Source organism: Helianthus annuus, chromosome 1, assembly GCF_002127325.2.
Source record: "Helianthus annuus cultivar XRQ/B chromosome 1, HanXRQr2.0-SUNRISE, whole genome shotgun sequence".
Classification (NCBI taxonomy): domain Eukaryota; kingdom Viridiplantae; phylum Streptophyta; class Magnoliopsida; order Asterales; family Asteraceae; genus Helianthus; species Helianthus annuus.
The window spans coordinates 118,182,921-118,195,875 of NC_035433.2; positions in this window are offsets into that span (position 1 = coordinate 118,182,921).

Genomic DNA, 12,955 nt, shown 5'->3' on the forward strand with positions numbered 1-12,955 from the left:
GTGAACAGCAGGACTTAGGTTCATCATACATTTTACTTCATCAGCAGAGCTTCTCTTTAGCAGATATTTGCTTCAGCAGTCTTTGTCTTGACAGACCTTTTGGTTCATCAGCAGAGTTTGTTTGGCTATTGATGTACTGGATGTAGTTAGGTTGTATATTATTGTTAGATTGATGAATGAAAATTTAATCAATTAGTTAGCCGGAAAACTGTTGGGCTCTGAGATACACTAACATCTGTTAGAGGTTAAGCACTGTTATATCGTGCTAACATCTGTTAACCCCTAAGCACTGTTAAAGGTCTGTTAAAGGCTTAGAACTGTTATAGCGTGCTTCAACAGACCTTATGAGCTGTTGATCATCATCTGTTAAAGATATTATATTATAGATCTTCTTTTGAATTGTGTAATATCTGTTGGTGAACAACAGGACTTAGGTTCATGATACATTTTACTTCATCAGCAGAGGTTCTCTTTAGCAGACCTTTGCTTCAGCAGTCTTTGTCTTAACAGACCTTTTGGTTTATCAGCAGAGTTTGTTTGGCTATTGATGTACTGGATAAGTAGTATGGTTGTATACTATTGTTAGATTGATGAATGAAAATTTAATCAATTGGTTAGTCGGAAAACTGTTGGGGTTTGAGATACATTAACATCTGTTAGAGGCTAAGCACTGTTATAGCGTGCTAACATCTGTTAACCCCTAAGTGCTATTAAAGATCTGTTAAAGGCTAAGCACCGTTATAGGTGCTTCAACAGACCTTATGAGCTGTTGATCATCATCTGTTAAAGATCTTATATTATAGATCTTCTGTTGAATTGTGTAATATCTGGTCATGTACAGCAGAACTTAGGTTCATCATACATTTTTCTTCGTCAGCAGAGGTAAAACCACAAAGTTTTGAAAGTATATACTAAGACTACATAACTTCATTCTTAAGTTAGTTTCCAAACAAGAAATTTGTCCATCAAACATGTCAACTAAAACATAAATTATACAAGGCTGAAAAGGTGTTCAAAGATCATGTCAACAAACTTCAAAGTGTATTTTTTCTCCTCTTACACTTTTTTCTTCGACTATCTCAAACCTCAGCTTTTTCCCCACATATATTCCCATTTGATCCATGATACGCTGCCAGTCTGTATGCATCACTAGATGGTTATTGTCGTCAGGTCTTCTAGGATCTCTCTAACAACCAGCTGTACCAAAAACTTCACATGACCAAATGACAGCACAGCTCTACGGTAATCATTTAGCTGGTGTTCTCGAACGAAGTTCCTCGGTATTGCCTGTAAAGGAAAATTCTTTCTTTAGTTATTAATTCAAAACAGCATATACTTTAAGTAATAACAGATAGATCCAAGATTATAAGTAAAATCAACCATACTAAAAGTAGATATGTAAATACCAAGCTGTGTGTCTCTAAAACATGGTATGCAAACTGTTTTTATAATGCGGCCGCCTTTTGTGGTGTTGGTGATTGGTACGGCCGCAGTGATGTTTTGTCTCCCCGTGAAGTGCAATCCCATCTTTGTTAAAAACCTTCACTGTGAAGTTATAGTCGTCTTCAGGAGTACTTCCCATCCATTGAAACAGCAGTTGGCAGCTTTCCTCAATGTCATTTTCGAAGCAAAAAGTTGTCCATCCTGGTCCCATAAAACCAGCAGCTAATCCCTTTTTGTTTTCAGGAGAGAAAACATAATGCACATCAACTTTACTACTCTGCTTTGGTCCATGTACTTTGGCAACCAAGTTACCAAATTTTAATTTCCTTTGTGACAACAGCTTCAGCAAATCGTGTGGTAAATACTATAATTTCATGTATTTTAGAAATGTTATATTAGATTTTATATAGGATACAAAATATAAATTAGAAGTTTTTCTAACAGTCTAAAAGATACACTGGTAATATATAAAAATAAGTAGCAGTTTTTAACCTGCTTGCAGTATGTTTCTTCTTCAGCCTGTATCAAGCATCCATGAACATAATCTCTGTTCGAGCAATCTTTTCTAATCTCCAATCCCTCATTGTTTAAAACATTTAACTCAAATTTTGCTTCCTTCAATTTTTTTAAACACAGCTTGTCTATTTTGTTATTTCTATAAGTTTCAACAAATCGGGTCCATTCTGGCCCGTTTATCCTCTTACTTTTATGACCGATGCTCTGTACTGCAATCTTATACTTAAAATCCGTATAATCAACCAACTCTATCACTTCACACTTTCTTGGTAATTGGTTAGCCATTATCTTCGGAAGTACCTATGTATATAAAATACACAACATTTAATATATCTTTAATTTTATAAATACAGTTTTTAGCATACAATTGTGATTTGAGCTAATTTGTTCTAAGAATATAGCTTACCAATCCCTCATTTACGTCTGTCAATTGAGAGACGTTGATAATTATCATAAACTCCACCTGAAAGTAAAAAATACAATAACAGTTAAATACTAAAATATAAAATCAATTGTATCTGAAAAGCATTCTATTTAAGGTATAAAAAAATATCCAACACTCTGTAGGACCAAACTTATATGTTGTGTATTTCAATATGGTCCATACAACGAACAATATGAATCTAACACTCTGTACTTAAATGGAATGAATCAAAATGTAACTAAATAGGTTGATATAAATCTTATTATAAAATAAAAAAAATAAGTTCATATAAGTTTATCTATTTTAACATCAGTAGATTATGATTTTGATGTTTATATAATTTGAAATGAGGAAACTGAAAGGAACATGTTAAAGCATACCTATAAAATATACAAGAGAACAAAAAAATACCTGATCTAAAACTTCAAACTTCTGATCGTCAAGTCTGAGGAAGAAGAAACTGTAGAGTTTTTTCGCCGGAGAAGAAGAGGTGAGATTGTATTGGGATTGTTGAAAATAAGATACTTATCTATTAACTTGTACATTGTTTATTTATTTAACTTATAATAATCTTTAATATCGGGATTTAAACATATTAAATTAATAGATAAGTTTTTTCTTATTTAACAATTTAAATTTATATTCAAACAGTGGTTATTGCTGTCTAAAAATTGCGATGTTTTAATGTAAAAGCGGGTAAAGTATAAATTTTACAAAATTTAATTTCAACCAACCAGTGTAAATGTAACATCTGTATTAACTCCATTTAATATACTTTTCAACTCCATTATTGAATATAAGCTCCAGAAAAGATATTCGGAAGTTTTCTCAAATAATTTTCTTATCAAAATCGGTAAGGTTCTATTGCATATTATAGATTACACGCTATAAAATCAAGTATTGTTTTTTTTTTTTGAATTTATTGTTTGTATTATATATGTTAGATTAATCATTATTTGATGTTATGAGTATGTGTTTGTCACTGACGACGTTTCATATTCTCTCTTGAAGCAAATAATAGTTGTTGTAATCCGGTGTATTTTTATTGATTAAGTACTGCATTAACTTAAATGAAGTTACTGATAGCATTCTCTGTCACAATTTGTGCATGTATCTTCGTGATGTTGTCTTCTACATTACAATTGATAAATCAACTATATAATTTTTGGTTAATGCTCATTTGCTTAATTGTTGTGAGAGATGATGATTTTCGTTTTGTGCTTTGTTTTTATAATACCTTAAGTGTGTGAATATACCACTTGATTTTTATAATAACTTGTAAGTTTAAATTGTTTATTTGCAGATATGAATCTATCCACTCAAATACTATCCTTTTTACAATTCCTTAATGAAGATGATATTATATTTTTGGTATGTTTTTTAACTTTCTTGCTACTATTAGGATTCTACGTTAATGTAAGATGTTTGTTAAATACTGTTGCAGAATATACCACTTGATTTTCAGACTCTGTTGTGGGGTAAGGAGGTCCCGTATGGGCAAATCGTAGAGTTACTTGATGGTGACAAATCATGGTTAGTATGAGCAAAGAAGAGAGATGATCATTGTATATTTATAGATGGATGGACAAAGTTTGTTAGAGATTGTTATTTGAAAACGAAAGATGCTGTATTAGTGAAAGCTATTGGACGTTTGTCATTCGTTGTCTCATGTTTTAAAGAAAAAGTGTACGAGAACTCTTACATTTCAGCAAATATTAGCCCTGAAGTTGGCATGACTGTAAGTAACGATATACTATTTCGTTAGTTACTCTTAATATTTTATGCTATCTCAACAGCTTGCTAACATCTATTTGCCCTTTTAACGTTTGTTTCCTTATAATCTTAACATCTGTTGACTAACCTTTTTAACTTCTGTTGACTAAGTCTTTTAACCTCGGTTGACTAATATCTGATATTTAAGATGTATCCACGTTGCAACCTCTGCTGGACATAATGGATGACAGTTGTTACGAAACCTCTGTTGGATAGCAACAGAGGTATGTAATAGTTGATAGCCAAATAGTGGTTAGGTTGTATGTAAATACTGTAACTACTGTTGACTAACCATGTTGAGTAATTCTCATTTTAACTTTTGTTGACTAATCCGTTGTAACTTATGTTGCTCATTAGTTCATATCAAATTTGCAAGTATGCGCTAAATATTCCTTTGCTTATTCTATAGCTAATTGCTGACAAATTTTGGAAACAATTCTATGGTAAAAATTACGAGTATGGGATGGCAACTATCTATGTTGGCGAAAGGTTTTGGAATGTGATGATGAAAGGATGGACTGATGGATGAGGATTTACTGATGGATGGTCAAAGTTGATTGAAGAAGTTCCCATACCAGTTGAATCTTGGTTGGTTTTCACCATGATTGCATCTAAAACATTTGAGCTTTCCGTTTTTCATTCCGAGACTGGAATGAGGTTTCTTTCAAGAAGGCTGATGTAGTTGTTTTGGATGATTCTGTTTATGGAGATGATGGATTTGATTTATTGGCTGCGGTATAAAATTTTGATGATATAATACATTGTTTGATAACATGACGGTGATAAGTGACTTTTATTATCTTATGCTAATAACTTTTGAAGTCTCATTTTGTAGGCTAAACACAAACAGCTTCTGGATTCTGGGGAAGTTGCTTTGTATGATGAGGATTCTGGAGCTTTGGTTGGTAATCCTAAGCAGCTTACGAGTTTTGAGGATATTTTTAATGTATATATACACATGTAGGGTTGAGTTATAATGCAAAGGATTTAAAAATAAGAAGGGTAAGAAGCCACCAGAGAGTGACAAGTGTCCTATGAGGAATTAAATGAAAAGAGTAATTTTGTCTACAAGAGGAAAGAGAAGATGCACATGCAAGTCACATGTTATTTCCCCCGAATTTTTAAACGTCCGTAACTTTTTTATACATCATTTGTTTTTAAAAAAAAAAATTATACCATAAAATCGAGCGTTTTTTTATCTTTAATATGAGTACCATATTGTTATATTTTTCAAAAAAAAATTCAAAAACCCAGTTGCATATTACACAATGGACATGATGTAAAACACAATGTAAAGTAGATCAAAAACACAATCAATGACAACAAATAAAGACACAATGGACAACATACTAAAATACAATGACCATAACGTATAACACAATGGCGATAACATATAACACAGTAAGTATCAAACTAAATAAAAACACAATTGATGACAACAGATAAAAGACACAATTAATGACAACAGATAAAAGACACAATGGAGAGCAGATGAAGACACAATGGAAAACAAACTAAAAACACAATACACAACAAACTAAAACACAATGAATAAAGATAACAAAAAACTGAACAAATTATTAAAACACAATGGACAACATATTAAAACACAATAAATAACATATTAAACACAATGACCTGAACTAATAACACAATTTATAGAAAACCAATATATGACACAATATATAACACCATCTTCATCGTGTCATATATTGTGTTATAGGTTCTTATAAAAACGGAACCGATAGAACCCAAATTAACATTGTGTTATAGGTTTTGATAATAACACAATGGACATGATGTAAAACACAATGTAAAGTAGATCAAAAACACAATCAATGACAACAGATAAAGACACAATGGACAACATACTAAAACACAATGACCATAATGTATAACACAATGGCGATAACATATAACACAATAAATATCAGACTAAATAAAAACACAATTGATGACAATAGATAAAAGACACAATTAATGACAACAGATAAAAGACACAATGGAGAGCAGATGAAGACACAATGGAAAACAAACTAAAAACACAATACACAACAAACTAAAACACCATAAACAAAGATAATAAAAAAAATTGAACAAATTATTAAAACAGAATGGACAACATATTAAAACACAATGAATAACATATTAAACACAATGACCTAAAGTAATAACACAATTTATAGAAAACCCAGATATAACACCATCTTCATCGTGTCATTTATTGAGTTACAGGTTCTTATAAAAACGCAATGGATAGAACCCAAATTAACATTGTGTTATAGGTTTTGACAATAACACAATGTATAGAAACTCTACTGACCAAAACCCAGTTAAAAGACACAATGACCTGAACCTTTAACACAATGCAAAAAAACCCAGTAAAAATGAAATTTTTTATTTTACTTTTTTATGATAATATGGTACTCATATTAAAGATAAAAAAACGCTCGTTATTATGGTGATTTTTTTAAAAGAAAATGTCGTATGAAAAAGTTATGAACGTTTTAAATCGATGGGGGAATTGGCATGTGCCTTGCATGTGGAGAGAGAAAATTCATAAATATAGGATTCCCTTTATGCCCTTTTATTATCTTCTTTTCCCTACAACTAATCTCAACCCTCCAAATCTAAGATCAATGGACTAGAATCCTTCTTACCCTTCTTATTTATTTTATCCTTTGTATTTGATCCTAACCCTACACGTGTAATATTTTTATATTATTATGATTTAAAATGTGGTTTCTTATATATGATTCTTCTTATAAATATAGTTTGTTGATGATGGGCTATTTGATTCAAAGATTGCGTGTCTGGTTGATGAGTCAGATGTTAAAAATGTTGTAAATTTATAATTTTCTACGCATATATTTTATTGCATTATAAGTATAAGAAAGTTTTTTTAAATTTTGTTGTAGCCTGAAGATCATTCTGTAAAAATAGTTGATGATGTTAACGATCGTCAACTACAGTCTAAAGATTTTCCTGTTCGTGACATTTCTGCTTCTTCAAGTGTTATATCTAATGTAAGTGTTTATTAGTTTTATACTGTCTATTTTATTATTGTCTTAATATATTGATATTCTTCTGTATGATTGAGTTTTAAACTTCAAAGCTGAGTTGAGAAGATAGTTTGTGTTGATAAAGAAAGTTATAAAATTTCAAGAATTTAGAGTTGTTATATTCTAAATTAATTTACTTAGGTGGAAAAGATGCGCAAACTTCGTGGCAAGACAATTGTAGAGGATAATAAAGTTGTTGATAGACCATGTAAAGTTCGAAAGGTTCGTTTAGTATCATCCACTTCAGAATCAGTCTTACACTTCACCACACATGCTGAAGACAGACTTGTAAGCTTTTGCAGTCGTTGCTTTGTTTCGTTATTTCAATAACTTCAGTTATATATCAATATTTTATAAAATTCACGGTTCAATTTTATGTTTTTTAGCAACTGCCATCAGATGTATCTTCTGCGTTGGATCTGCATACTGATAATCCTAAGCCTATCAAGATCCAGAATCTTAAATGTGAAGTCCAGGAACTGTTTACAACATCTCAAAAAACCAATGCTGGATTCAACTATGCTGTTGTTGGATGGCCTTCTTATCTGAGATCTTGCAATATTGCTTCTGGTGATGAACTTTCGTTAGAGTTTCACAAGTCTACTCAATCGCTGAAGTTAAAAAAAGTTGTGCATATCGTGACAAATATAGAGTCATCTTAGTTTCATGTCATGATTGTTTGTGGTTGTACATTTGGTTCGTTGCTAGTACTAATTTTGCTACTTAGACATGTTCTATATGTAGTTATGTCTATAAACAAGTTTCATTGTCAACGGGTGGGTGCTACTTTTTTTGTGGATAGTACAATGGAAATACTCATATGTATCTTATATATTAACTGATGATGCATGTCTATAGTTGTCTTTTAGCTATAATAGATGTCTTTTAGCTATAATAGATAACACGTTTTGGTACAATATCTACACATACGTATATGTTCTATCAATATCTGTTTACTAACTTTTGTAGTTTCTGTTGACTGACATTTTTAACATGGGTTGACTAACATCTGATAGTTACTATCTATCCATCTGGCAAGCTCTGTTAGAGATAATGGATGACAGTTCTTATTAAAGTCTGTTGGAAAGCAACAAAAGTTTTTAAAAGTTAGTAGATAACAGTAGTTTGCTATCAACATAATGGAATTGCTGTTGAATACATCTATTGACCATTAGTGTACATCAATTTTATAAGTCTGTACTAATTATTTTTTTACTCTCTGTCAATGTGGGCTATGTATGGTTTTCTAAGAAACGACCCGTGTTTGCACACGGGTCTTACCGCTAGTACTATATAATAAAAGAAACTAATAAGTGGACACATGTCATTCATTGGAGCCATCTGTTTTTTAGTTTTTTCATCTCTATCTCCTACTTAATTATAATTAATATTAATTAAAAGATAATTATAAAATAAAATTTAATATAAATTTAAGAGTTAATTGCCCGGATGGTCCCTGTGGTTTCACATTTTTTCATGTTTAGTCCCCACATTTCGGAAATAGCAGGTATGCTCCCTATGGTTTGTCATTTTGTTACTCGGATAGTCCCTTGACATTTACTCAGGGGCTATCCGAGTAACAAAATGCAAACCATAGGGAGCGTACCTGCTATTTCCAAACTAACTGACATCTACTCAGGGGACTATCCGAGTAACAAAATAACAAACCATATGGAGCATACCTGCTATTTTCAAAAGGTGGGGACTAAACCTGAAAAAAACGTGAAACCACAGGGACCATCTGGGCAATTAACTCTAAATTTAAACAATTCGTATTTGAAATATTTATTAGATTTCAATTATTTATCTTGAAATTAACAAAAGACGTACACTAAATATAAATGAGTATAATGTAAAGAGTAAATTGTCATTTTAATCCACGTGGTTTAGGCCATTTTGTCAGTTTAGTCTAAAGGTTTTATAATACACAAGGTTTATAAAGATATAACAAGATATAACTTTTTATTGATCGGTATATAAAATTACATGTGCTCAAACCATATATACATGAGGTTCTTAAAAATGTAACTTTTTTCATTATTTAATATAGAGAAAAGTGCCCGGATAGTCCATGTGGTTTGTCCATTTTTCACACAGTCACAGTTTCAGATGCAGCATCAGATAAAGCATAAGCATGAGCAACATCAGCATCAGCATAACTATATGTGTATTACTAATTGTTGCTAAGAATGATTGAATTTGGTGGTGTTATGTGGTGTGGAGGTGTTATGGTGGTGATGGTGGTATGGTGGTGAAAGGTCGTTGTGGTGAAGAGTGGGGAAGATGAAGTGGGTGGGGTCAGGGGTGAATGGTGGAGCCCACATATGTTTTTTAATCTTTTAATATTTTATTTGTTAATTATTTTAATACTAAGGGCATTATAGTCATTTTACACCAACTTAACTGAGAAAACTAATCCCCATCCTTGTCAGGGACTATCCGGGAACGAAATTGCAAAAGTTGGGGACTATAGCTGTAGTTTTAGAAAGTTAAGGACTAAAGGTGAAAAAATGGGTAAACCACAGGGACTATCCGGGCACTTTTCTCTTTAATATATAAAATTAAATTTACTCAATACATACAATACATAGGGTTCTTAATGATATAATTTTTTTATTATTTAATATATAAAATTACATTTATTCAACTCATGTAATAAACGAGATTTTTAAAGATATATTATTTTATTATTTGGTATATACAATTACATTTATTCAACTCGTGTAATAAACGAGGTTTTTAAAGATATTTCTTTTATTATTTGGTATATAAATTAAATTATATTTATTCAATCCATATATTACACGGGATTCTAACCTAGTGTGATATATATGAATAAAAAATGTTTTTCTATATTTTGCATTAAGCCATCAAAAGTATTTTTATCAATGAATTAGAATATTAAACATATTTTCACATTGATTTTAATAACTTAAAGAGTTAAATCAAGAATCAAGATTAGGGGTGTTCATTGTTTGAATTGCATTTTAGGGCATGTTTGGCTAAGCTTTTTAAAACAACCTTATTGACTTATTGACTTTTTGAAAAGTCATAAGCTCCAAAATGATGTTTGGCAATAAGGGTGTATGTAAGGGGAAAAAGTCAATAAGTTAATAAGTCACTTCATACTGACTTTTTCAAAAAGCTTAGCTAAACATACCCTTAGTTTTAAAATGTGCTGATTCCTAAATATTTTTACTAATATTTTTTCAGTGTTAGGGATGATTAGAAAAGTAGTTGAATTACAAATGTATCTTGATAATATTGTCATACTTTTCATTTAAACATCCACACAATATTCAAAAATCAGTTTATGAAATCTATAAATACCAAAATGTGGACATTTAACCAATCGAAAATGACAAACTGAGAAAAGATATTTTGTAAAATGAAAGGACAACTTGTAAAACTGAAAAGACATTTCACATGCCAAAATAAGACATATAAAACGGTTTTTTATAGAACATGTGACAAAATAGTAAAATCCCCATATGTAGACTATAAATAAATAGCCATTTTCAGTTTTGGTTCTTAAAATACGAGGATTTTAAAAGCTTGTATACATTTTAATTATCACAAGAACCAATTACTGATGAATTCACAATATCCTAGTAACTAATGAGATTTTGTAGTACACATATGACCTTCAAAAGGGTTAAAAAGAACAAGTATAAGATATAGAAGCCAAAAAATGCCATGTCGGGATGCTTTATTGTTTTATTAGTTTAAAATTGAAAGAGACTTGCAAAAGGTAATTTATTTCTTCCAAAAATTTTTTCCTAAAAGTTAAAATATTTAGAGAGCCATTGACCATTGACCATGACGGATTTTGTCGGTAGCTTTCAAGTTATATTAAACGTGAAAAACTTACAATAGACAAATATATTATGCTGCTTGTGGTGATCGTTGTCACGCCTTTCATGTCAATCTCGATTCTTATTATTGCCAAATAAATGCATTTTAGTTTTTTTTTTTAACGGCTAACTGTTTTTCATGTGTAAACCCACCCTTTCGGATCTATGTCCAAAGGCCGACTACTCGACCACCGTTAGAAAGCGTAGCACACCCCTGATGCGCAGAAAACCCCGTGGAATAGGTAAAACTGACCCCCCCCCCCCCACCCAGACTCGAACCCGGTTAAAATCCCGGCCCAAGCCTTCACCGAGATGGAAACAACCACTGCGCTGCAGTGGAAGACCTAAATGCATTTTAGTTGATAGACAAATAAACGTCTTTAGGTTTTTAGATATTCAGTTTAACCTTCATTAGAGTGGAGGGTATAGTCAAACACCTTAGGGTGTTTGAGTGAAATTTTACCCAATAATATTATGCCATGTCAACTCCCCATTCCACTCATTATTTTGCACTCAATCAGGGGTATAGTCAATCACCATAGGGTGTTTGAGTAGGTTAAAAAATAAAAAAATTGTGACCGATCACACGATATAGTCACCTATTCGGTGACTCTACTCACCGATTATGTTTACCGATACTATACCCTCCACCCTTACCTTGAGTGTAATTGAGACACAAAGGTACCCAGTTAGATTGGTTTTAGCAACATTAATGAAAGGAATATATATATGTGTGTCAAAAGTTGTCTTTAATGCTGCAGTACGTACTGATAACAATAATATTAAGTTTGGCAAAAATAATGAGCACGCTAAGCATGGCCTTAAGTGAAATAGAAATTATACTGAAATATTAGATTCGATCAAGTTAACTAGTATTGCTAAGGGGCTTTTTGTTTAGTTCTTAATAGTTGAGACCTCTTACTGGTTTAACACTTAATGGTCCAGACTGTTTGTTTCACAAACAGATGTGTGAATGATTATACATTATATTGAGTCTGAATGGTTAAGACATCTAATCTGAATTGGTCAGATATTTGCCTCTGAACGGTTAAGCACTATACTGCCTCTTAACAGTTCAGACCTTTTACTGGTTCAGCACTTAATAGTTCAGACCTCTTACTGGTTATTTTATCAAATTTATTGGCGTTGTTCTTTTACTCCTTTTCATACTTTAATCATATATACACACAGAAAACCATTTCAAGTTATATGTCTCTCATCACAACATGTTTTGATTAGTGGTGGACTTAGAAATTTTTTGTTAGGGTGCGGATGAGGTGTTCAACCATATTTTTAAGAGGTGTGGTCGGATTTTTTGCCTAAAATATACGCTAATTTTCTTTTTCAAATGGTGCCGCCCACCCACAACTGTGGATAGGTCCGCTCCTTGTTTTGATACATGTCATGTTCTCTAGCGATTAGGAAAATACAAGGTTTGAGACGTGACCAGATAACAAACCCGACCCAATTGGCTTTTTAGGCTAAGCAAGAGACTATGGCCCCACAAAACAAAGGCCTCAATTTAAGAAAATATATGTTGTTATATATATCAGGCTAACATGGTTTATAAATGTTTATAAGAGGAATAAGTTAGTTTTAATTTTCTGCGTAACACCAGAATATATTTATCGATCATTTGGCTCGTATTTGATTGGATATAATGATAAATCTTTTGAATACAAGGGTTTTTTAACCGAAAGATAACGTCATTCACAACATCACTTCTACCAAAAATCGATAACGGCACTTGACTACAAGATTGTTCCAAGACCGAGTAATTGGTGGTGACATGTGAAGGAAGAGGAGGGAGAAGTGTGCACTGATTTTATTATCTATATTTTTACATTACGTAAATAAATTACCATATTAGGCTGGACGGTACG